This window comes from Strigops habroptila, chromosome 10, assembly GCF_004027225.2.
Source record: "Strigops habroptila isolate Jane chromosome 10, bStrHab1.2.pri, whole genome shotgun sequence".
NCBI classification, from domain to species: Eukaryota; Metazoa; Chordata; class Aves; order Psittaciformes; family Psittacidae; genus Strigops; species Strigops habroptila.
The window spans coordinates 13,642,838-13,669,645 of NC_046359.1; the positions used below are offsets into that span (position 1 = coordinate 13,642,838).

Consider the following 26,808-nt stretch of genomic DNA (forward strand, 5'->3'; position numbering starts at 1 on the left):
ATCTTTAAAATAATCTCCTTAATTGATCTGATTTTCTGTTTTCAAAGCAAACAGCAATAACTAAGTTTTGTGGATACTAAACTTGTGAAGTGGTCTAAGAGAGCTAACTTTGGATTTTAAGAGAAAGGATAATTTACTCCACTCCTTGGAAAAAAAGCAAACAAAACCAAAAAAAAAAAAAAAAAAACCAAAAAAAAAAAAAAAAAAAACACCCAAACAACAAAAAACCAGAACAAAAGTTTAAGATAGGCTTCTGCATTTAATTAAAAAAAAAAAAACAAAAAAAAAAAAAACCACACAAAAACAAAAAAAAAATAAAAAAAACCCAGAAAAAAAAAACCCCAAAACAAATTAACATTCAAATGAGCAACAGAGGCAAAAACATTACAGCCTGAAGAAGGCCTTACTCAAGCAAGGAACAGCCTTTTTTCTCTGAAAAAGAAAAGGCAGGTTATCTACCAGTTATATCTACAGTGGCAGCCTTACTATTAAAAAAAATACTTCCAAAATATCTTCAAGTTGCTTTTTTCACGTGTTCGTTTCTGGGCTTCATGGGCAACTCCTATGGAGTTGCAAATCCAGCAGTATTGATAATACCCATTTAGAGAGGGGGAAAACAGTTCCATCTTCCCCGTCTTCCTATTTCCAACATTTATTCTGAACCTGTAAATCTCATTTTTCTTTCAAGAGAAAAAAACCCACACTCTGGTATGCTCGTTCCCACAAAAACACAAGATGTCAGGCTGGAATTATCCCATAATGGATTTGGAAGAAGCAAAGAAGAGAGTATTTATAAAAAGGTAATTAGCAACTGTATGCTGATTTGCACACCACACTTAGCCAACTGATTTAAGTGCCATCAGCTTCTGTTGCTTTTACACATTTGGCAAAGGAAATTCTGTTTCCTTTTCTATATCTGCACTGAAGAAGCCCCAATTACAATACCAGTTTTATCTGCACAACCCTGCTAAAGACACCTGTACTACATCAGGTAAGAAGATACAATACTACGCCTATACTAATAATCAGTAAGTGCACCTAAAAACATTAACAGGCAACAAAGCCAAGCAGTGCAGAACAGTTCGTATCTCTTCTAGGAATCTGTCACAGCCTCCAGAACAGGGTGATGGTGTACAAAGTGCACACTCTAAACTGTCTTTGCCATACCAGTTCCTAAGCCTCATCTGGGAATACTTTGTGTAGAACAGTAAGCAGTTGGAACAGGCCAAACTTACATTAGGGAACATTTCAACCACAAATTATATCATTTCAGTGTGTCCCCAGGCATGTCTGAATTTTCCAACATAAATTCAGCTTAAGTGTCTACATTAACTAAGCACTAATATTTGGAACCGTGTTGAAAAAAAAGGCATCAGATTTTTAAAACTGAAATGTAATGCGAAACTGAATACTGCTTTTTTGTTATTGTTCATCATTTTCCGACAAAAAAAGTCATCCAAACACTAAATCGGTTAAAAATTAAATGCTAGAAATGCATGGTTTTCGTATCACCGTGCATCAAGGATACTAGAGAAAAGGAATTTGTCTAGGTTCTTGTACTACATTTCACCAGGTTGGTACATGCCTTGGGCTACTGCTTGTGAAGGTCAATAATTTCACTTCAAGATTTAAAATGACAGCAACAAGGAAAACCAAAACACCTACCAAAAAGCATACAACACATTTCAAGAAAATTATCATGGCTCATGCTGGTGAGGGAAACTAACCGTCACTGTGTATGGAGTCCCACCACCACACTGAAAGAGAAGCTTTCTGTGGTTCTAGAAAATTGTATTTCACCAGTTATTTGGCTTTGTGCACCATATTAAAGATAGCAACACTATGGAAACATTTAAATGCAAGAATCAACTGGAGCTGGAAGAAGAATCTTCCCAATAAGGTCAGGTTTTGCAAGTTTCCAGAAAGCTCTTCATTATCCCAAATTACTGTAACGAGCCTAGAAAATACCTACGTAAGTTGAAATATAAATGCAAAACATCTATTAAGTAATGGAAAAAGAAAAATTGCAAGGATTTCTCCTTTAATTAAGTGAAAAGTATTGAGTGCTTCCTCATTCTCTCCCTCCTTTAAAGCTTCAGGGGAAAACTCTGCCTTTCCATTAATCCTTCTAGCCGAGGAGCACGCACTATTAACCATAATTATTTATCAAGTTCTTTCACTTTGGGGTTTGTTGTTGTGTTTTGTTTGTGGTTCTTTTAAACAAACAAACTACCAAAGGTGAAGTTAGATTTAGAGATCTTATAGCTAAATGCCATTTTGTAAGGCTTCTAGGAAACTACTTGGGTACAGCCTTCAGACATTCTGAGGTGAGTCAAGATGCCAGGATGAAAGTTTACAGATTACCAGATGTTCAACTTGCCTCCCAGGACAAGAGAGTATGGGTTATTAACCTCAAACCTTTGCACCCTAGACTAGGGGTTTGTGGTATTTTTCTTCTCCAAAAGAAACTATTCTAATTATTTTTAAAATAGACTACGTAGCTAAAGTGGTGTTCTGTTGTAAGCACTAACTTTCACCCAGTAAAGCATGTGGGTCCATGTGGGAAACCCATGCCTTTTAGGGGCAAACAATATGTTACATCCTTTACAGAGAACTCAGGTGCACAAAAGAAGAAAGCAGACATTAAAACCACAAACATAAGTACAACCACTTTCTTTACATGTCTGACTTAATTGCTTCAGCGTTTTAATTTGGTGCAATACACAAATGAATCACAGGGTCAAATAACATTCCTATGTTGTCATAATCACGGGACAGAGTTGCTTTTTCAGCTTGCTTGGAGTAAAACAAAATCCCAACTTCTAACGTGATCTTAAGAAGCCGCTTGCATTTGATGAGTAATCTTCTTGGTATAAGATTAACAATGCTTGCACTGACAAAAGTCGGTCATACAAAAAGCTAAGCTCAAGGCAAGACTGAAGACAACTGAAATCATTCAAGTGGAGGCACAGCTCTATTAATCATGAGAGCACAAAAGGGAGATTTAATGCATAAAAATTAAAAAAGGCTAAAGCTTTTTTCTGTACTAAAATCCTACTAATACATTAATACTATTAGTAGTTAATACTTTAAAATACTATTTTCCTAACATATTAAGAAAGCTGACAATATCAGGCTGCAACCTAAATACGTAAATGCTGTAAATACATCTGGACAAGTACTTTGAGCTTATGAAAAAATTAAAAAGGTAGATGGCAAACTAGCAGAGACAGTAAGCAAACATCAGATACACATGGAATGCCACTAGAGTAATACGTTTATGCTCATTAATCATGCAGTTATTTTCTCATGCCAGGACACATAGGGCAACATCAAACGAAGTACACACTAGCTATAGCGTGCATGTGGCAGGGATTTGGCATACATTAATTTTACACATCATGTCACTGCTTCCCATTAATTCCTGATTCAGCACCAGACGACATGCAAAGAAACCAAATTGCAACCTTTTGACTCTCTTCAGTGGGAAATCTTACAGCAGCACCGTAATAATGTTTTATATGTACCAAATAAACCTAAACTAAATGTGATTTTTAAATCAGATTATCTAAATACCTTTGCTACTCCTAAACCCCAGAAGCTAAAGTGATGTACATTTACTTACCAAATCGCTAATGCATACTTGCACACCATAACCACAATTCACTAGGGTTATATTGAATAAATTTGGGGGGTTTAGGGTTTTATTTCACTTTTTTGTTAGGTTGATTAATCATTGAAGTGCAGCAACATTTTCTTTCAGGATATAATAAACTCCCTATGCCTCAGAAAGCCTACATCAGTTTACAAGCCTTGCTATTACCACTTTTCTTTCCCTGTTCAACTCACCCACTCAATTAAGACTGTGGATTGAATTTGAGATATGACAAAGATGCAAGATGAAAATCCAGTTTCAAGAACTAGACTTGAAAAATTCTTTCAGGAAATGATTAGTTACACATTTGCAGCTGCTCTGACTGGTGAGGGGAAAGAGAGGATGAGGTAGTGTGAATGCAAAGCAAGATTCAAACACATTTTTACAGCATTTCTACACATCTACAACAAGACAAGACCATATTCAACAAGAAATTTAAGACTAGTGCCATTTGAGTTTAGAAAGCAGTAATTACACACAGATGTACATTACTGGGTAATTTTATTACTGTTACTTAGACCTCCCAGGCAACTTACCTTTCTGGTTTTGGTATATTTGTTTGCATTGAATACTATATTCCTTACGAGCATTGCAAAGCAATTAGCATTTTCTCAATTGTTATTTCATTTGGCACAATAAAAGAGATGTTAAACTGATCCAAGTCCCTAGGTATTGTCCTATATAAAAAACACTTAAAACCACTACTGTTTTTCCTATTTTTGTCTTCCAATGCTTTTCTTTTTTCTTTTAATTATAGTTTCAAGTTTCAAATCACGGATTTGACATTTAACGGCTATGTATTAGATCTCATTATGGCAGAGATTTCTATCCTACACTGGCTTCTATCAACAAGAGAACTTACCAACATGTAACATCACTAGATATATTAAGATATCACACGCCTTACAAGTGGCAAGTCAACACAGACTTCAGCAAAGCTCTTGTGGTTGAAAACATCTTAAATGGGAGCTGAGTGTGCCTCCAATACTAGCCATTCCTTTCACAGACAACCCAGATGCTGAACAACATGCAACATTTGGGCACAGGAGATGGTTGGGAGCTAGGACTGCACCACATGCTACGTGGACAGCTATACAACATCTCTTACACGGAAAGATGAGAGCCAGATGAAAACATCTCACAAGCTACCCAAGAGAGCGCTACCCAAAAGTTAAAGTTATCCAGCTGTCCTAGACACACATTGAACCAACTGCTTTGCTCATCACCATGTACCAGCACAACTTTTCAAAGAAATTCACACAGAATACATGAAGTGGGGAATTACGGAGAATAAAACCAAGGTCAACTTGCCTTGGCAGCATACACTCAGGTAGAATAATTGAGGAATGTGACTTCATGGGACAAAATACATGCTAAGGCTTAATATCTGTTCTGGTACTTGCTTTTAAGATGATGGCCAAGGGCCAACTGCAGACAGATTTTCTTCTATTGATGGTTTTCTAAGAGGAAACTGAATACTGGCAGCATCTTCAAAGAGCATCATTTGATCCAGCTGGCCTAATGCAAGGCTTTGCTGCATCATGCAGTACAGATCAGGCAAACTAGTTGATGATTTTGGAAGGAGTGCTCTCACTGCAGATGACACTTCTTTCAGCAGTTCATATACTTCTGTTATGATCATGTACTTGGGGCCAGATACACAAAAGCACTTTGATGTTATGTAGAGCAGCACTTGGCATTGCAACAGTTTAATGCCGTCTACAATTCAGGTCTCTAAACCAAGCATGAAGGCTCCTTACAGAGCTTAGCTACCTAAGGAAAGGACTCAAAGCAGAGCAGTCAGACAACTGCCTAAGCCACAGTCACAGCCAAAGCCCATTCTTCTTTGTTACTGCTGGCAGCACTGCCTCATGCCCCCCGAATTCAGTTTATAATCTTTAATTACATCATGTTAGGTGTTTGTAGAATAGCCACGCAGGCTCTGAAGTGCCAGTTCCTCCTGACCCAGGAGACCCTTCAGCAGAGGATAGGATCCAGCATGTTGGCTTGCTTTCTAACCTAATGCTCACTTGGTGCCTTCCAAGAAGTCTTCAGAAACATGATTCCAAGTCTCTCTTGCTAAAGTAAATGAATCCAGCTTTCCTACATGCCAAGCAAGCATTCTAGCAACTTAATGTAATTACGTTACAGGGCACTCATGTCTTCCCTTGTCAGCAAAAATGTTTTGTAGGAAACCGAGATAAAGAGTGGTCTGAAAATGCCTGGAATGCTGCTTCTTACAGGCAAGATGAGCAGGAAATATCCCATAAACAAATGCTGACTCCCTTTGATTGCCAACTTGCTTAGCATTAGTAAAACAGACATTTCCAGGTACACCAAGAAGTATAAACAAACAGAAAAAACACAGAAAATGTATGTACTTTGCAATAACAGATTACCACTGTTAGACATAATGTCTAAAACTACTACAGCAAAGATCATTTAATTTTCATTCTTATTCCTTTACTCAGTCTAAGCAAAGTTCTGTCAAGGGTACATTTCTTTCATATATTTGAATACTGAAGGGGGGAACTGACACACAGCCTCCTCATCCATACAAAAAGACTATTTTACATTCTCAAAAAATGAGGGAAAAAGTAATCAAGATTATATTTTCATAGCTGCATATATAGGAAATATGTTTAGATACATTCTCTGTGAATACACTTAAAACATTCCGAAAATGCCTATTACTATAAGCTGTAGTCTCCAGACAAAATTAAATGCCTTAGTGACCAACATTCTCTGTAAATTTTACCTTTACTTACGGCAAAATACATATTTTAGAGCTTACACACACTATATGAAGTACCAAAACAACTATAAAACCTGACATTTTATAAACCCAGAATGGATTAGACAAAAATAATGCTCTATCTGAAGTTTCTCGTATAGAATCACAGGATGGGTAGGGTTGGAAAGTTCCAACTCCCCTGCCATGGGCAGGGACACCTCACCCTGGACCATACCGCCCAAGGCTCTGTCCAGCCTGGCCTTGAACACTGCCAGGGATGGAGCATTTAGCACTTCTTTGGGCAACCTGTTCCAGTGCCTCATCACCCCCACAGTAAAGAACTTCCTTACGTCTAGCCTGAACTTCCCCTGTTTAAGTTTGAACCCATTACCGCTTGTCTTATTGCTACAGCCCCTGATGAAGAGTCCCTCTCCGTCATGCTTGTAGGCCCCCTTCAGATACTGGAAGGCTGCTATGAGGTCTCTTCTCCAGACTGAACAGCCCCAACTTTCTCAGCATGTCTCATACACCAGCAAGAACACAAATGCAACAGAAATACTGCCATTACATACATACAGAGGAGCCATTAAAAGGCTTTGCTGGTTTGGGTTGGGTTTTTTTTTTTCCCTAAGACTACTTCTCATGGTTCATGCATAAGAGTGGATGGTGGAGGAGGAGAAACATTTAAGGGTACTGGGGCTGACAGAGGAGTAAGCTCTCAAATGCACCAGTAACTTTGAAAGCAGTGAATAAACATCTCTGAGGATGACAGCAGGGAGTCAGAAACAGTACCCAGTATTTCCTGTTGCATTTATCATATCTCAAAAAAAAAAAAAAATCTCACTTGTCTGAATTACATGCCACAAACTGTGGAAATAAAACATCAGAAAACATATGCAATGATTATTTAAAATCAAGATAACATTTAAGTCTATTATCACTCAGTTTTACTTCCCAAAATGAAAGATTGATGGAGATAATACATGTATTTCGATAGTTAATTCATGGGTTTTTTTAAAATAATGTTTATAACAGCCTTCTATTCTGACATTATTGTCAGTGCAGACACATAGTTCCATGATTTACACAGTAAGTGCACACTCAGCAGCAATGGTGTTTACATTGCTCTTTTAGTTGCACTAGATTGGGAAAAAATCCAAGAATACATTAATCATAAATCATCATCAATCAAAAGGAATGGAGTGATTTATTATGGATCTGTTATACATATGCCAGGAAAAAAGAACTTCAACAGCAAAAAAGAAAAGTCAGGAAAACATTACAAAACTTTATCATTTGCAACTTGTTAAAGGCATCTTATTGGTATGTCTACCTCCAGGGAGGATTTTGTCATCACGTCTTATATGGGTTAAGAATTATTTTGAGGTACGTACTCAGGCAGCAGCATTAATTTCAGCATGCCTATCTCATACTTACTGCTTTTCCCACACTTTATAATATTTACAAATAATATTTTAATATTTTTTCATTCTTATTTATTGATCAGTTTCTGGAATGAGAAAAGGCAGAAAAAGGGCAACAGATCCCAAAAAAGTAAGGCATGGCTTGATTCACAAACAGTATCTGCCCACTGTACTTCCTTCAAAGTCCATCCATAGCTCCTGTTTGAGAATTACTGTGTGCATTCATTTTCTTGCTTGAGCACTTTCCAAGATGTGAAATCTGAACATTTAAGTAGCTTAATACAAGTACACAGACTCCAATTCAGATCCAAGAGATACGGTTGGCCCATTAGTCATTCAAAAAATTAATGAGATTAGACTAAACCCCTGCTTAAGAATCCCAGTTGATTTTACTTACAGCAGACGAAAGATCCCACAGAGCAACTAGTCCAGCAAGAGGAAGAAACCAGAAGGACAATATAATCTTAAACTGCTGCAATGCTTTGCAAAGCAAGCATGTAGCTGGTGCTGCTTACCCTGACAAGTCATCTGCTCTAAAGGCCAGATGCTGCTGCTGAAAGAGGCTGTTCACACTTCACCACATCTCCATCCTGAGCTGCTGGACTGTCCCCGCTTCTCCCCTTATAGACTCTGGTGTGGCAGATCAGGTGACCCCATTCATTTGGCTGACTTGACAGTAAGCTGGGGAGATGTATGGATGCATTATTTCACTGGTTGGGTTTTTTTTTAAACCACAAGATCAGCCACTAAATTATCCAATGTATTTCATGCAAGGGAAGCAGCAGCCAGGGTAGCAGGAGAAAAAAGTGCTGAAAGGGGTGTTCCCATTACAAGTAAAGGATTACAAGTTTAGTTACAACATTAAATCACCCATCACTCAAAACCACTATAATTTTTTCTGCTTGAAAGAAGGCAATTACTCCAACAAACACTCAGGCATGATTTAATGTCACCTCTTGTTAATTCTACAATATCAGAAGTGTCCAATGAATTAGCCTGCATTTCAAAGTCCTGTCCCTAATCCTCTTTGAATTCAACTCATCACTGCTTGCTCTTAGCTATAGGACTGACTCTCTAAAGGAAAAAAAATAAACCTCTCCTACCACAGCGTAGGGTGTGTAGGGGGGGAAGCAAAGAAAGCAAAGGGTATGGTGCTCTGTTTTAATACTTACTATTTTGTGGAAGACCAGGAAACTGGAGTTAAATAATTAAAAGCGAAGGATTGAATAAATAATCAGAACTCAACTTAAAATGTATGCATTCAAAAAATTAAGTATACTAAAGTATTCCAGTAATCCAGGTATTTCCAATTCTCCATCTATATACTTCTGAGGGCAGCAGTAGGCAATCCCTCAGCTGCAATACAAGAATCAGCTGGTGCAGAAGGGAAGAATGAAAGAAAAAAAACTCCCATGGCTTTACACATGTCTTGAAGCACAGACAGCAGAAAGAGAAAGCCATTAGAACGAAACCTTTTTCAGCTTAATTTTGTTTTATTTAAACCTACAAACGTAGCTGACATCAAAAGGATACATGTTTATCAGAAACACAAGTATATCTAAAGGCAAAACTGCTATGATAGTTGTGTCTGCAGTCTGTTAGTAAAGGGAACGAGGTGACTATTATAATAAAACAACATTGAAAATTGGATCCAAGAGAACTACCCTGGATGAGGCAAAGGGAAGAAAAAAGAAAAACAAGATGCAGTTAACAGGTTGAGTGTTTTGCTGGATCAGATCTGCAGGGTTATGATGCAATGAAGCAACACAACATTACACCATATTTTCTCAGCCCTAACAGAAGGTTATCACTGGCATGTAAGGAAACCAAAGACAGGTTGAGAAAAGGGGATTAAAATTGCTGTGTCTTGGATCTTTTCCATAGCTTGCAAAAAGTATTGCTTTGTTCTTTAAGAGAACAATAGAAAAACAAAATGTGAGACTGAGTTAAAATCTCCACCTTTTAAAAAAGGGGAAAAGGTTAATCTTCAGATTCAGAAAGTAGAGACACTGAAAAACAAGGGAATTATTTCCTCCTACCTCTGTTCAAGGGGGCAATCTTTGAACACAGATGGCATAAGCCCCAGAAGTCTGAAAAAAAACTTAGTAACTCCTCTAACTAAATAACCTTACAAACAGCTTGCATTTGACAGATGACTTCTGCCTTCTGTAACTCCCTGCATATTTTCTCTTCCATCCCTACATTAGGATTTATGGACAAGTCTCTGCAGGTCTAGGCACATGACATAGTATCACTATTTAGCATTAGTATTTCACTGCAGATTCTCACTTTAAAAAAAAAATTAATTAAAAATACTGTCCAAAGAATAAAGTTTCAGTATAATGCAAAAATTCTGACAGTAAATATCTACTAATGCATTCAACCATTAAAGGTTCCATATGTATGAAGTATGAAATTCACACAGGTAATTGCCAGTAATATCTGTCAGTTTTGCCAGACCTAAACATCATTCATCTGAGATACTCTGGACTACTAAATCATAGCCAATCCCATATTGAAACAAATGCCTATCACAAACCAGACAAGAAGTGTGAAAGGCAAACCCCTGCATGAGGAGGAAGAAATACACTACAGAGATAAGGGACATATACACTTCCTCCAAACTCTTTCTGCCAAATTTTAGTACTAAGATTTGTATCTGAAATAGGTAATGCAAATCTTTGTGTCTCTGCTCAACACAGAACAAACATTATACAACATTATACCTTTAAAAAGCACCATTCTGCAATAAGGCACCAACTGGGGAAAAAAAAAGCTTGTTTTTTTGTCTGATAAGGTTAACACCCAAACTGATGTTAATACAGAAAACCAGTGTCAGAACACTCTATCAGTAGAATTTCAGACACGCAGAGACCCACAGCTTCAAGGAAAGAAATCAGGCATTTCGCCTTGCTGCTATGCATTTTGCTTCTAGCACACTCCTATCTTCTCCTCCAAACTGCACTTAATTAGTTTATCTGCCCTTTCTGAGAAAGTACATTCCTTCATGTTGGGATCCTGTTTGTTCAGTCCTGAGCAAGGCAGATGAGCAAGTCTATGAGCAAAAGTAGACAGTGAGGCACAGAGAGGAGCAGCAGCTTTATTCATATAAAATGAATTTTATACCAAATATATAACATTGAGCCCTTTAGATAGGATTTAGGTTCTATGTGCAAAACCTTCAAGATTTCCACTGTATTGAGATGTACCTATGAAACCTGGGAGAACATAACCTTCAGTTGTAAGACAATGCTAACAATATACAAACCTCTTCACAGGAAAACAAGTTTTCACGACCGAGAGGAAGATGTTTAGAAAGGACTGAGAAGTTTACTGAAGCATCCCAGAAATCCTGCACACTTGCAAGCAGCAAGCTGGAAGGCAATTTCACAATATACACACACTAGAGTTAACCTCTTACTAAAAAGAGGTGGAAAACCTCTTCCTGGATGTTAAAGCCTAGCAAAAAGAGGATGGAGGCTAAATCCTGCTCAAGTTATGGCCTATTCATATGCAGTCCCTCAGAGGAGAGGTCACCAACTGTGCAACCTTAGCGGAGATCTCACACAGCCTCCACAAAGAGCCCTTATCATAGAAACTGACCTCAGAGAGGGAAAGCCAGAACTAAAGGCTGAGCCAAGCATGACAGCAAAACCAGGTGCAGCACAGAAAGCTTTTGTGCTGGCTCTCAAACCTACCAATAAGGAAAAGCCTTGGAATTTAACAACTCAAAAGACTCCAACAGGAAAGATGACTCCAACTCAGATTCCAGTTTAAGGCTGCCTAACTCAAACTGTTAGAAACTTCTCAAAGTCAGAATCTAAACCCTTCTGTAGGATTTTATGAGCTATCATTTTCTAGCATTCATTAGCTCAAACAAGGTTTTTTACTACCAAATTGGAAATGGAATATTAGCTTTAGTGTTGGAAAATGCCAAAATATGAGGTAAAAGCCATCATGTGTTTTGGAAGTCATGAATAGTATATAGAAGATAATAGCAAAACGTCACTCTTGCCATCTACTGTTACCACAATATGTACTACCCCACTAATTTCAACAGTGCCTTCTCTCACTAGATACGCCCATATACTAACATTCAAGTCATAAGTCACCCAAAGTAAGTCAGAAACTAAAAAAAGATATGAGAATTACTCCTTAAATTCATGTGCACAGATGCATATATACATATATATGTGCACAGAAAAATATATACACACATGCATACATAAAGAGAAGTACCCTTTCACATTAGCAGCCAGATATGAACTCAACTGGCAGACTGACTTTGTGGTAGAAAAATGGGGGCAGGCACAGGGTGGGAGACCAAGTGCACTTTCAGAAGCTCAACAGAAATCCTAACAAGTAATTTGAGCTACCACTAGAAGTCAGGAAAAAAAGATGAATTGCTCTCTGCCAAGTGGAGAGTTTAAATCCTGATCATAGCATAGCAGCAAGTAACAAAATTAAGAAATATATTACCTCAAAAGCGGTAAAAAATGCTAAGGAGAAGAAACAAGATCTCATGAAAACTAAGGAAAAAAATAGTAGTATCAATAGCCTTAAACTCAAGCCACAGCAGCATTCCCAAATGTAGCTGGCAGAATAAAAAGGTATGTTCAGCTTCCTGAAAAATACATTGTCACGTGGATTAGAAGAGTCCTTAAAGAGAGTAAGGACTACACGACTCTCAGGAAATATAATGTATGCCTATACAATAGAAGGCAGCTCCAGTTAAGAAAATGGTTACCAGTTTGACACCTGTACTGACCAGCAGGCTTAATATTGAGAAAGATCACAGCACTGCTGCAAATACTTTAATTACTCTATATGAACATACTAACTCACTCATACGGTAGTGGTCAATCAAGCAAGATACAGTCAGGTAATGCAGTGAGTATCTAACACTACAAATAAGTTTTAAAGAAAACACTACTCATAACTATAAAGAGGTTATTAATAGGATATTATTTCTTATTTCTCATCATTTTTCATTTCATTTTCTGTACCGGTTAAAATGGTAGGAGAATGACTGACAGAATGAAATAGCTGAAGTGGTGGGAAAGGAGAATTGTAGTATTTGCTATTCCACAAAATATGATTTGAGACAGTGACATTTTCTTTCCTTTATTCATCTGAAAACACAGGGCTTATTTATGCCCTCACATACACTGCAGATGTGGTCCTCAGTTTTGCACAGCAGTAACACCACTTCACACCTGAAATGTGACTCATCTACTCTTTTTCCAATTGTTTTCTAACTGGAACATCATCTCTACAGGATAGCAACCTTCTTTCCAGCTAAAAAGGGGATCGTTGTCTTTAAATCAGTCTGACGCTCCATTATGAAGTGCCACTGTGTTCACTAAATTTATCAGACATCTTATCTCACAAAAAAGATATTTCAACACTAGACTGTGCAATCAGATTGCTATGGCTGTATTTTCCACTTTTACTGACTGCAGACACTGTTTAATCTCTCTTTTATACAGAATCTCGTTTTACATAGAACTTCAAGCAAGGTCATTCTTTACACACACTTTAACAGCTGTCCAGCCCCATCAGTTCAGACAACAGGGGAATGAAGGGAACAAGTAGTAACACAGTATACTACATTTAGGCATGAAGACAATTGGATCACTGGCTTTTTAAACTACTTCCTTCATCGTTGTTCTTTCAAATCATCCGTAATTCATCATCACAATGAGGCATTACAAGTGTCAAGCTTCATCAGCCAGTCTTTTCACTTAAAGGCTGAACAACAGTATTTCCATGAGCAACAGGTTATAGCTGTAGACATCCAGTATCTCAAACTTGAAAGCTAGATCCTCTAAGGCAAAACACCACCACCACCACCACCAAAAAACCACACCCAAACCAAACCAACTGTTCTGGATACTTCTTCAGTCCTAGAACACTTTGTTACACCAAAAAGATTTAGAGAAGAGAATAAGAAACAAATTGTTCATCAAACTTGGAGGGATTCAAACTACATGAGTCAGAAAATCTCAAGTACTCTCATCTTCCTAATGACTTGTTTTGGATAGTGGGGATGAATAAACCATGTTTAGTCAACTGGCTTTGATTTTTAGATCAGTCATGCTATCCAAAATTTATAGCCACCAGATCTTAAAAAAACCTACACATTGCTCTAATTTCTTACCCCACTTTGTTTGTATTTTGGAAAAAAGGACCAAAATATTGAGCCACAGCATACAAGTGAAACTAAGCTTCAGAGAGCTTGTATCTAGCACAGCCATACTTCTCATTTACACAGACTAATAATTCAAAAGCTATTTCTAGACTAGTGAGCAAATATGATCTGTCAAAATTCCTTAAATTCGACTCCCATGGCCAGATTAATAGTTGAGCTACAGCCTAAATGCAGCTTTACTATCATTTTTAAGACTTCAGTAAGACTAGAATAGATAACAGAATAGAATAGATAACTGAACTACGCAAGCAGCAGTATTTATAAACTAAGGCCATGAGAAATTAGGCTTTGTAATTTTAACCCACAAGGAGTTACAAATATTTCAATTCACAATACAGCCGTTCCTTCAGCAAAGTCATAATCTGATCTGCCCTTATCTGCTACATTGTCTAGTTTCAAAGACCTTGACAAAGATAAAATACTGAAGTTCATTTTTAACTGAAAAACAGATTTGAAAGCTGGAGGAGGGAGAAGAGGAAGGAAGGAAAGGATAGAACAGTCCATCAAATGAGTTTTCTGGGTAAGGAGGAAGTCTAAAAAACAGTCACACACAGATACTAAAAAAAAAAAAAAAAAAAAAAAAAAAAAAAAAAAAACCACTCCTAAAGAAAATGAAAAAAAGAAAACTTCCGAAAAGAAAATGAAGAAAACCACCAGAACTACCAAGCAACAATTCAAAGCAAGTATTTCTTTGATGCTTAATTCTTACTACTGGATACATATATTTCAGATAACATCAACTTTAAAAGGTTTATTACTAAAAACGTAGAGCCCTTGAAAACTCATTTATTTTGCACTTATAGGAAAACACAGATAGAGACATAGATTAGGTCACCTGCTCTAAAAGTATGTGCTGTTCTGTTGATGGACATTATTCACATGTTGAGATTGAAGTTGAAAAAAAAAAAAAAATGAAGTGCTAAAGAGAATTCTGAAAGATGAAACCCCCTAAGCTTACACAAGCACTAAAAACAACATTCACAAATAATTTAAAAGGGGAAAGGAGGGGGAGACACCTATTAACTTCTCCACCTACTGGATGCTACTTTCCAAAAGCCAAGTATCTGGTACTTTTTGCCAGCCCCAAGCAATATTGCTTGGTGCTTCCAACCTTCTTCCCCTTTTTCCTTTTCACTCATGCACTCACACTTCTCTCCTCTGAAAGGATGCTCAGTCCTTTAAACCAGAGTTGAATTCTTTGATGCTCAGACTGATCAGGTGCCACTGAATCAAGCTGCAGCACAAACAGGAGTAAGTTATAGCAGTGGTTTCTTACATTGCTTTTGAAAGCTGCCAGCTCAACTTCCTCAATCTAACATCAAAACCTGTTCTGATCCTGTATTTCACAAGGCTGTCCCTTTCACTTTCTCCAAATGTTTTTGACTGCTGGCATTATAAAAAAGGAGTTGCTTGCTGTCAGCATTAGGTGCACCTGAAAAACCCTACATATTATAATTTGGGATGGCCAAAGTTGGCTCTGAAACAATCCTAAACACCGTTTACGTATTTTCTGCTACTGCTTCAAAGCTACACATCATGCAACCACCAATTTTACAGTTTTTAATGCTTTTGACTCCTTTACCATCAGCACTTAAGGCAAAGCACTCAAAAAAAAAAAAAAAAAACACACATTTTAGGCCACATAACTATTTGTTGAAATGTCACATATTTATAAATAATGCTGAGATTATATAAAGGTAATCTCTAAGCTTTCTTCTACAGGAAGAAATGCCCTGATTAAAGCAACTGGGCAAGATTTTCCCTTATAAGTACAAGAATATAACAACTTGGTTTGGAATACTTGTGCACAAAAATTTTTGTTGGGTTTATTCCTGTGTCAGCTGCTTTCATTACTACCAAAGGAATTCTCTTTATTGGCTGGAGTTACTGAAAACAACAACTGGCCCATTGCTAATGATAAGTGAACTGTCAGACGTAAATGGAAACTCAGAATTTTAAAATCATATTTAAGTTTGTGAAAACCAATAGAATATTGAATAATTGTTAAAATCCATGACCTACAATAGGAACAATAGATTTTCTGTTAAGGGACACCTTTATAAGTTGTTTGGGGTTTTTTTTAAATCAGGCTATTAGTTTAAATGCTTTTTGGATATATTAGTAAGAACATCTTATTAAACACATGACTACAAACAACAGCTTTGAGAACAATGTTGGTTCACTGCTTGGTGACAGTAAGCCTGAAGCAGTACACACAGACAGGTTGATTGATTAGTTTTGGACACAGGAAGACCTTCCATTTACGAAATCAACGTACTAGAGGCAAAGATAAACTTACACACAACCTCATATGCTGCAGTTAACACCTCATTTTAATAGAAAATATTGATTCAGTCTTAAGCAGCAGTTTATTCCACTAACTACAAACCACTGCTGCTAGCATCTCTGAAGAGAAACAAGGCCACTCAATTTTTAGATTTTCAAATATCCTTCTGCGCTGCTTTTCAAAAATGTTTTAATTAATAGTAAAAGTGTATTTATGGAATAATGACTGCAAGTAAAAAGCAGAGTAATTTTTTTCTTTTTAAGTCTAGGATACAAAATCTTATAACAATTATTCAAGACTTGTCTATTGAATTTAGTATTTGGAAATAGTTCACTGGCAACCACGCTCTAAGTCTTGTGAATAACAAGCAGCACCTTGTACTTCTTTAGTGTCCCTTTACACAGGGATGAACCTGTATTTTCTCACATTAAACACTTTCAAGTTGAAGTAGTACATTTTTCATCTCCTGTTTAATTTAGATTTCTTAGCCCAGTTTTCCTACATGTTAATATATTTTTACTACCATCCTGCACTCTGTAAGTTTCTGGATTAAAAGATTTTGTTGATATGATTTTATTTTTATGCACTTTTCTATGCTGAGTGATTTAAAATAAAAGAGAGACTTCCTCCATAATAGATTTTATTTCGTATGGTTATTCTTCCTTGACCTTTGTCCCAGATTAAAACACACAGTACCTCTCAGTTTACACACCTGATGGCAATTCTCAGAGATAATTCTGGGGAAGATCTACCACCACCACTGAAAACAACTACCTCATATTGAAGATCTTGACCACATCAAGGAGGGTGAGCATATGGGGCAGGATCACAAAAGGTGATCTGGAAAACATAATCTATCAGCCCTCAGATGTGGTATAAAGAGGGCTCTTCTCTGAATAAAAGATAACGCTTCTCACTTTTTAACCATGTAGAGTCCTTTCTGTCTACTTGAATCTGTCCGGGTTAAATTCCAGGAAACTCTGTAGTGAGAGCAGAGAAAAAGGAATCTGGGGGAAATGCAGAACCTGCAGAACTGTCAGAAGCAGAATTAAGAGATTTTTCAGAAGAAAGGGTCTGGAGCAGTCTAGAGCGAGAAAGAGGCAGGGGAGAAGGAAAATATACTGCTTAATCATAAAACGCAACACACATCTGAGAACAAAAAAAAAAAAAAAAAAAATTTTAAAAGGCTGCATACCCAGGTTTAATTATGGAAAAGAAAAGCATCTTGGGATTATTTCTATCATAAACTCCTGGAAGGCAGCAGAGATCATACGGAATGGTTCTCCAAAATTAAAATAAACCTAGAGCTCTGCACCAGCAGGATCAAGAAAAAACAAACCTGCTGTGAAGTGCAAAATGAATCTCAATCATTAATCTCTACAAACTACAAACTGTATGAATAACACATACTCCAGATATAAGTAAATATTTGTTTTCTTCACAAAATCATTCCTTTGGAGATTAAATAAAATACTGGTTATTTTTACTTAACTTTGAGTTCTCACATTTTCATCCCCTCAAAAGGAGAACTGCATCCCTGATGACAGTGATTTTCTTGAAGATCAATACAAGCTGCACGGCTTTGAACTTTCTAGAAACAATACTGAAATCCTGTAACCTTTTGAAGAAAATAATGTCTTTATTGCCAGTCAAATACTAAAAGCATGAATTTCTGTAGCCAGGGTTTTTTAAAAAAGAAAAAAAAATATACAGCGTAGAAAGCATGAAACACACCAAGCATCAGGGAACCCAAACGAAAGCGCTACTGGAAGAACCACCACCTTCCTCCTCCACATTACTGATAGACTGGACTAGTCTGCTTTCAAATGAAGGACTAGGTTAAAATTAGTTTTCCCTGCTCTTGCACCAGACTTTCTGCAGTTTGCATTCTTAATTCACTTTCTACATTGGTTCAGCACTCAGAAGACTGTGTTACACATGCACGCTGGAAATACGTTTAGTTACTGCTGAAAAACAGCTCAAATAAAACCCCTTAAAGCTTTTTGGTAATGAGCTTCAGATATCTAGTTCTGAACATGTAGAAAAGCAGACCTGGTTTTACCATACACACAGTGCCACCAAGATTAACCTGTGGACTGATCGACTCAACTAGCAGGAACTAAGGACATATATAAAGATGAGATAAAGACAAACCAGCAGAACTGGTAGACACAGAAGAGTGTGGGTCTCCAGGAGCTCTTCATCATGGCTCTGCTGAACTGACAACAGGAGAGCTCTGCTTTGATGGATAGAGCTCTTCTAGAAACTACTGAAAACTATTAAGAGTATACTTTCAAGCAGAGTTTCTCATGCCTTCCATCTAGATATCTATTAATCTCTTACCAAGTGCCAACAGAGCACCACTTTTCAGTTTTCAGTTTTATTTTCCACTAAAGGCAGAGTCAAGCATCTCCAAGCAACTACTACATCACATTTTTGAGCCCAAGCTGCACAGCTGTGTTAGCTATGACCCAGCTAAAAGTTTTGAAGCTCAAGAGCATGCAAGTACTGGCATGTGTACCTAGACACTCTGCAAAAGTCTGTTCTGCTAGACCAATTTTACCAGGTCTTCACATGGCAGAGCTAGCACATCCGAGAGCATGCTGTAGCAGAAATGTTATAGCGTATATGGATAATGTATTGGAAGTCCATGGTCCTGGCAAGGTAGCAGGCTTGAATCATCAAAAGGAGAATCTCTTGACAGCTTAGAGAGCTTAGAAGTAAAGGAGTTTGTGCCCTGTGAAGTTTTGCTCTCTTTCAAGCCACTGGAAGAACTACTAAATCTCATCTGTTAGGCTGACTCAGCAGATGGATGTGCAAGACATTTTAGCAAGTAAATTCAATTTTCTGGTAGTAAATACACTTGCTTTTTAGTGATTCCTACACTGATCTCAAAGAAGGGATGTATTTTCTCAACAGAATGTTACCCTCTACACAAAAAGAATTTAATAATAATAATAAAAAAGAAATAAATAAAAATTAAAAGGATTTCATGCACACAAGACCTATGAAAACTGAAGGGGTGGGTAAAACCAAACCACAGCACATATTTAACACTTTTCACAGGTACAAAATTTTGAAATATGCCACTTCTCCTATTAATTTTCTAGGTGCCTACTGCTTATGGATAAAGCTTCAAACAGGTCTTTCTTCCTTTTAAGAGCAGTAAGTAGTGAACTTTTACAACAAAACAAGAATCTGTTGGAAACAAACCAGATTTCCATCATAACATTTCTGCTTCAAAGTAAAAACAGGTTTCACTTCAAAAGCCCACCTTTCCAGAAGCTATCACAGGCTATGAGATAACATTCTTCATTGTTCTACAAAACCTTACATAGCAACACTGATTAATATGACAAAAAAAATATTTCTCCTTTTCCATGGTCCCTCGTGGTACTTTGATAAAGTCAAATGCCACAGCAGATGCACAAGAAGTCCTTGGCTAACAAAAAATTACTAGCTGAACAGGTTTTTTGTTGCACAACCAGTAAACTGCATGGAAGGATATTCCTTCTATACAAAAAAGAAAAAAAAAAAAAGGGCATTACAAGGGAGAGAACAGAAAATGAAATAGCTGTTCTGGCAGTCAATACTTCTGTTGTCCTAGCAAAACAAACCGCATGTCATCCATCATGACAAATGTATTAATAAAGAAATGAAAAGTCTAGAATCCTCAGGCTGCCAAGTTTCATTGCAGCACAAGAAAATCAAGTTTGGCTTTCTCTTACTCCCACTCATGATCTTATCAAGTTCTTGTATTAGTCTACCAATGATTCATATCCAAACAAACGAATCTTCATCTTAAGTGATTTTTAATGAAATTACTACTGATAAGATTCATCGATGTAAACAAGAAGAAAAAGTGCTTTATAAAATAAGATAGGAAAAATGCAAGAAACATGCTAACACTGAAGTTTCTGTGTGAATGCTTATCTGTGGGTTGACAGCATTCCCATTCTGAGTACTACTCTGTTTAAATTAAGATTTAGTGGAAATACACTAGATATACTTCTTGGTCTACCAATAAAGGCATTGCTTGCTAAGACAATTCTGCTTTACAGATGACTGAAGAATAGCTTCGCAAATCTGTGGATTTTCTAATTTACTACATAGAAATATTACCCAGTAACATTCCTTTCCATTTTGAGAAGGTGACTGTAAGGAAAAGGATTTTCAACTTTTGTTTTTAAACCTTTGGAGGAATGCATACTGTAGACATAATTCCAATTATTTAAAGATAAAGCCAATAGAATATTACAGAACTGTCAAATGTAAAAGCAACAGCCAGCTTTTCCATGCAGTTAATACATTCTAGGCCATCTACTTTCTCAGCACTGCATCGAGGATTTAAGCATGTCTTTATAAAACATTCCCAACATTGAAGCCTCTACACACACACACACTTTAATATTACATTTAGAGTTTTCCCTGATTATTTTTTTTTTTTAAACAAAGAACAGATAATCCTGACAATTTTTTTCAAAAGAATTATACGGCTTCAGAACGAAGGCATGACAGCTATGTACTGCAACATGATTCATATCTTCCTGATGCATTAACTGAATAGTGAGAGCTGAATTAAAATGTAAGGCCAATCTGCCAGCGCAAACAAGAACTCGAGTAAATGGTAGTTTTCCTTTTAACTTAAAAGGCTGCGTTTTGGGCAGAATTCATTCCAGTGCCTTCACAATGACCCGCAGAAGAACTGTCCTCAGAGTTCACAGCTCACTGCTTGGCCACGGGCCATCCTCTGCACCACGCAGAAGTTGGCAATATATGCCTGCTCTGAGCTGCCAGCTCAATCGCGCTCTCTGCCAGGAAGCTATTACTCTGTGAACAAGCCTATGGGAGAGAGCAACAGATCAAGTTATTTTTAAGGAACAATTGGTGAAGAGCAACAAGTACGGTGGACTACACTGCTCTCCTCCAACTATATTGTCTACCATTAATTTACTGCAGTCACAAGCAGCATCAGCTTTTGCTCCACTGCTACACTTAGCCTGGCCAAATCAATTCTGTGCAGTTTTGGTGACATTTAACAGTTTCAAAACCCAAAGCGCCTGGACATATGCTCCCCAGTTGTGTTTGCTGTGCACCTCGTCCGCCTCTGGGGAGGCTATTCATGACTAATACAACTTTAGCCTGATGTCTGACCAGCTCATCAGCAATAGATGATTCGTTAGAAAAATGTACTCCCTCATTGCAATCAACACAACTGGATAAATAAAAATAGACAACCCTTCACCTTCCTAGAGACAGCCTGCATTGCATGGCCTACAGACTCACTTGTTGGCACACAGGAAGTTAAAAATATCTGACTAAATAGCATAAAAGGCAGAAGACAGCCCAGCAGCCAGTTTTGCCACCCATCTTGCACTGTACAGCATGGGTTCTTGCACAGGGCGATGGCCTCACGTCAAATAAGCAGTGAAATACCATGGCAAAAGATGAAAAATTGGATTTTTCTTAACTTGCATGGCTACAGAGTCTAAGACGCCTGAGGACATAACTGGACCCTTGCTCCTCTGAATACTTAAATACAAAGCTATTTTGCTAGTCTTCTGGTTAAATTCATAGGCAGCCTTATTTTCATTTTAATGGGAAAACTATCCCAGAATGAGTGTGTGTGAACAAAAGCAAGCCCATTTGTCAAACATCCAAAATTATTATTTTGGAAACAAATAAACATGTGCAATTTAATTTTATTTCACTTAGCAAGTGCTAAAAGCCAAACAATGTGATACTAATTAGTTCATACTGACAATGAAAGGAATTTCCCAGTTACTCCAAGGATGACTTTTGTGAAGCCAACCTATCCTAACAAAGAAAAAACTCCCATACTTACAAGAAATTCTTGATCTCTGCAGAAGTAAGTTTCTGCAAATTTAGAGAAAGGTACCGCAAAGATAAAATCTGCATTACAGTACTTAATTTACTATTTTGATAGCTGCTACTTCAATAGCACTTTTAGAAGATGAAAGTCATTGTTTCATGTGACTATTAGTTCTCCGCAATAGCTAATGATTTGGGGGGGTGGCAAGGGTTAGCCTCATTTCCAGACACCCTGATTACAAGAAGTGCTATGGCTTTAAAAGACACAGCACTATGCTACAAATACAAATACAATAGTTTCAAGGAAAGGAAGAACTTAGATACAGTCAAGATATCAGGCAGGACCCCAGATAAGAGAAAGACAAAATTAGTGATACATATACACATACACACACACCAATAACCAATATATTAGGCCTATTTGGTGTAAGTCTAAGAACAAAACTTTTATATAAAAGGCATTTCAAACCCTACTCTCAAGGCAGATTGGAAGTAACTACTACTTCTTTTCTCCTGCAGGCACAAGCGAAGAAAGTTACAAGTGAAAGAGTATTTCCTTTTCTATGTGCATTTAAAGAAACATCTTTGCAAGAAGTTAATTAGAAGTCCCAGAGAGACATTTTACACCAGCCAACCTAGCCCCCCTGAATCTTCAAAAGTAACCACGGTCCTTTCCTGTTTAAGCTCAGGAAGGAAGCTTTCACTTAATTTATCAGTCATGCTCTGAACAAATGTTTCCATAACCAGGAATCCAAACCACTGTAGATTTCACAGATTCAAGAGATACAAACTTCAAAGACATGTTTAAGCCAACAACTTTTACTGAAAGAGCAAGCAAGAAATTAGATTCAACAGTGTTTCCAAGAGAAGTCTTGCCCAACTGAAAATCTTAGAAGTGGACCCAAAAAAGGATTGGTTGCAAAATGACTGTCTGCCCTTTAAGTTTTTAAAACGAGAGAACATGTAGAACATCAAGTTCTGTTGGTCTCAGATTTGTCAAAGAACAGAGACTACAAATTGCCGCACCTTAGTAGAAGGTATATATGCAGAACAAAACGCTTAAGAATAGTGCACCTTCACATTAAGGAATAGAAAACATTTTCCTCCACTTAACTGTAAAGGATAAAGTCATTTCTCCCCTCACTGAACTGGTGGACTCCGTGCATCTTTTCCCCTAATTATCTGATAATCTGAAATGTCAAGGTTTGTGTTAAATATCCAGGGTCTTCTTAGCCTAGAACACTATTGACACAGACACAGTAGGAATACGCTCATGTTTCCTCACACATTTAATTAGTGAAATTTTTTTCCAACCAGATAATTTGACAGTCATTAGAAGTCACATCTTTCATTATTCAGCCTGCCTAAACTCACTTTCAAAAACATCATTTTGCAGCTGACAGCCTTAAAAAAAAACCAACACATAACTCCTTCAGAGCATCATGGAAATGGCATCCAGGCTAGTTCAAAACTAAGTATGTTCACACAAAGTTGTGATCAGGAAGAGCTGCATATAACTTGTGGTAAATAAAGTATGAAAAGGGAACAACATAGGGAACTAAAACAAGGAGTATTCAGGATTACAGGTGCTTTGATGTTTAATAATTTTCAGAAGGTATATGATTTCTGTGGAAGTTTTCAAGTACTCAGAAAAACTAAGGAGGACAGACAAAATATGAACAACTGAATTTTAACCAAAGCACAGATCGCATCTAAAAATAAAAAAAAATAAAAAACAAAAAAGAAAAAGATATTTCAATTTCTGCTGATTTTTCATATTAATGTTTGTAGTGTTGCCCATCTTCCTTCTCCTTCAAATAACTTCAAATAACTCTATAAATTTATTTCCTACAGACTTTATTCTTCGAAGAAATTTACAAGGTACAGAACAAGCCTTTAGCAAAAAGCATTTAAATGGGTAAGCAAATTACTCTATTTCGAGTAATTTTTGGCTAGGGCTATTGTCTAGATCATATAGTATTTCCTCTAAACTTCTTTCCAACATAGTAGCAGATCACTAGGAACAGGAGAATCACCTCAAATTAAGGCAAGGAGTCTCGGGGCATCTCTCAACTTCCTTTATGAGTGTCAGACATTAGATTTGTCCTTTTCTACAGATAATCTTTCAGGAGTTAATAGAAAGCAAATTTACAGTGAAGCATCTGTGTTCAAATCACAATGTTCTTGCTCTAAACTATCCAAAATACTACAAAATACTACAGAAATACGAACTCCATTGTTCAAAAGATGTGTGATCTGGGAAGCTATGCAACCTACAAAACTCTGGCAACCAACTGTAGCTGAAACACAGTTTAAGAGACTTTTTCCCAGTACCCCTGAAGAAAACACTCACTTCCACTGTTCAGATGGAGTAGAGGCTCACATGGATACTACACCTGCTACCAGAGCCTGGAGAAACTGAGGTGACTGTCCCCTAGCTTCTGAGAATGACAGTCCAGATTCAAAACCACTAAACCTTTGTTTTGTACTGTCATTACTAAGAGACTCCTCAGAAACATGAAGAGCTGCAAAAGACTGATTCATCGGAGTTCGGGAGCAGTTATCAGGAAACTGACTGAACACAGATGGTTTTATGCCCAGTATGCTTAGCAACAACATAACCTGTCAAACAAGGGAAGAGAGGTTTGTATACATACACCAGATTTCTTTCTTGCAGTAAAAGAATAGAAAGGAATGGGTGAAACGACTAAGGAGAAGAGTTTAGATACCATGGAAGACAAGAAAGTAGAAGTGGTTGGAATATGAATGGAAAGACAGATTGCTGTACATTGCATGCACTGTAACCTTCCATTTAAAAACCACCAGGTTCAGAGGCCCCAACTGCAACAACTCAGCCACATTTCCACCCAGGTTATCAGGCCCTATCTCTTGTTTTAACCAAAGTCAAGTTTCAAAAGCTCATCACTCAAGGGAGATTGGTGTGGAGGGGAAAACACAGCATTTGACTTCAGCAACACAAATCAAGTCTTAATCATCAAAACCACTCTCAGAAAGTGGCAGATCTGTGCCTGACTGGCTCTGCTGGTTGTTAGCTGAAGACAAAGTGCAGTTCTGAAACTGCAGAAACAAGATACAACTCATGCAAAACTGATCTGACTAGTGCAGCATCAAAAGAAAATGCAACTGACAGAATTTCACAAGCAAGCCATTAAGCATTCATACTCACAGCAAGATGCTTTCTATGTCTAATATGGGGACATTAAAAGATGCTTTGAAAATCACTACTCACTAGGTGCAGGGGGTAGAGGGTTCCAGCAATGCTTCAGAGAGCACACTAGCACTACCCATGTCCTGGGCAACACGCACACACAGCCAGGTGCCTGGTTAGAATACAAACACTAAAAAAATCTCTACCATTTAGAACAGACTCACAGATTTTATATAGTCATCACAGACACATGCAGCAAGCTACATTTCTAAATCAACTTCAAGAACAATCAATACTCATCTAACACACTAGGTGGGCTAAATAAAGTTTGATTTTCACAACTGCTTGTGAGTGTGCCTCCCAGCGAAACAACAAAAAAAGCCAAAACCAAGATCTGCTTCAGGACTAAGAATAGTTTTTCTGTGGTCACTCTGCCATGAAATCACTGCAATCTCTCTATTTTCTGAGTCAACTAAAGAAGTATTATCACAAGAAATAGCAAGAATATTTTGCCTTATCTAAAATTATAACCCTATATATTCACAGTAAGTGAAGAAGCTTTTCAAATCTGTAAGACTATACGTGATACTTTTTTAGAAATTGTTACAGAAATACTACGGCATATTGAGTTTGCCAAAAAAGACATTCTAGTATTGTAACTCACTATATTGTGTATAAGATGCTGATGATTGAATTTCCATAAAATCTTTTAGTTCAGGAGAACTAAAGGTGCATCTTAAGCAGTTTTTATCTTAACTCTTGAAAACATGAGCCAAGTTAACAAACAGAACACCACAGAAGTGCATTGACAAAAGTGGCATCAACTTTTATCCTCTACTCCTCTAGAGACTTACTTCGGGTATGCAAGTTAGTTATGCCAGCTGGCCTACCAAAAAGCAAATTTTACACTTTAGAATGCTGCAGAGCATCACCATAACTTCATCCTCTTACAGATTTCTGAAAGGTATCCTCAAACTCTAATCTGTTTCCTGTAGTTCCATAGCCAGCTGCTTTCCACAATAAAGCGTGATGTCTGTTACCTTGCTAACTCACAACTAGATCTCTCATTTATGGTTGCCCCATATTCCAGCTTTGTGCAGCACAAATTCATATGCTGCTTTGTGAAATGTAATTGAAATTTCCATCACTTGAATTCAGTTAGTAGAATTTCTAGAATTTCAATATCTAGAATTTCAAGAGTGGTGGGAGAAGAGGTCGGAAAGGTTTCCCCCTCATTTCAGGATGGCAGGGGACAGAGAATAACGTTGTTGAACTTTTGGAAGGAAACATCATTACATACCCACCCAATTCTCTTCTATGCTCTAAATCCCACTGATGGCAATTTAAACCCACTTTCCCTGGCCCAACCCTTTGTTACCCCAGACTTCAGCAAAAGAAGCGTAGAAGTAACTGGCACATATAAAAAGAACTTCTGTACAGAAAGACACGCACACTTAAGTCGCACCATTTCAAGGCAGCTAATTCTATAGCTTACT

The 26,808-nt window shown here is 37.4% G+C and overlaps 1 protein-coding gene across 2 annotated transcripts in view; it reads right to left on the minus strand.

Annotated features, from left to right (window-relative positions):
• Window positions 1-26,808, minus strand: part of GALNT2 (polypeptide N-acetylgalactosaminyltransferase 2) — a 99,192-nt gene that overhangs the window by 47,210 nt on the left and 25,174 nt on the right. The window lies entirely within an intron of this gene.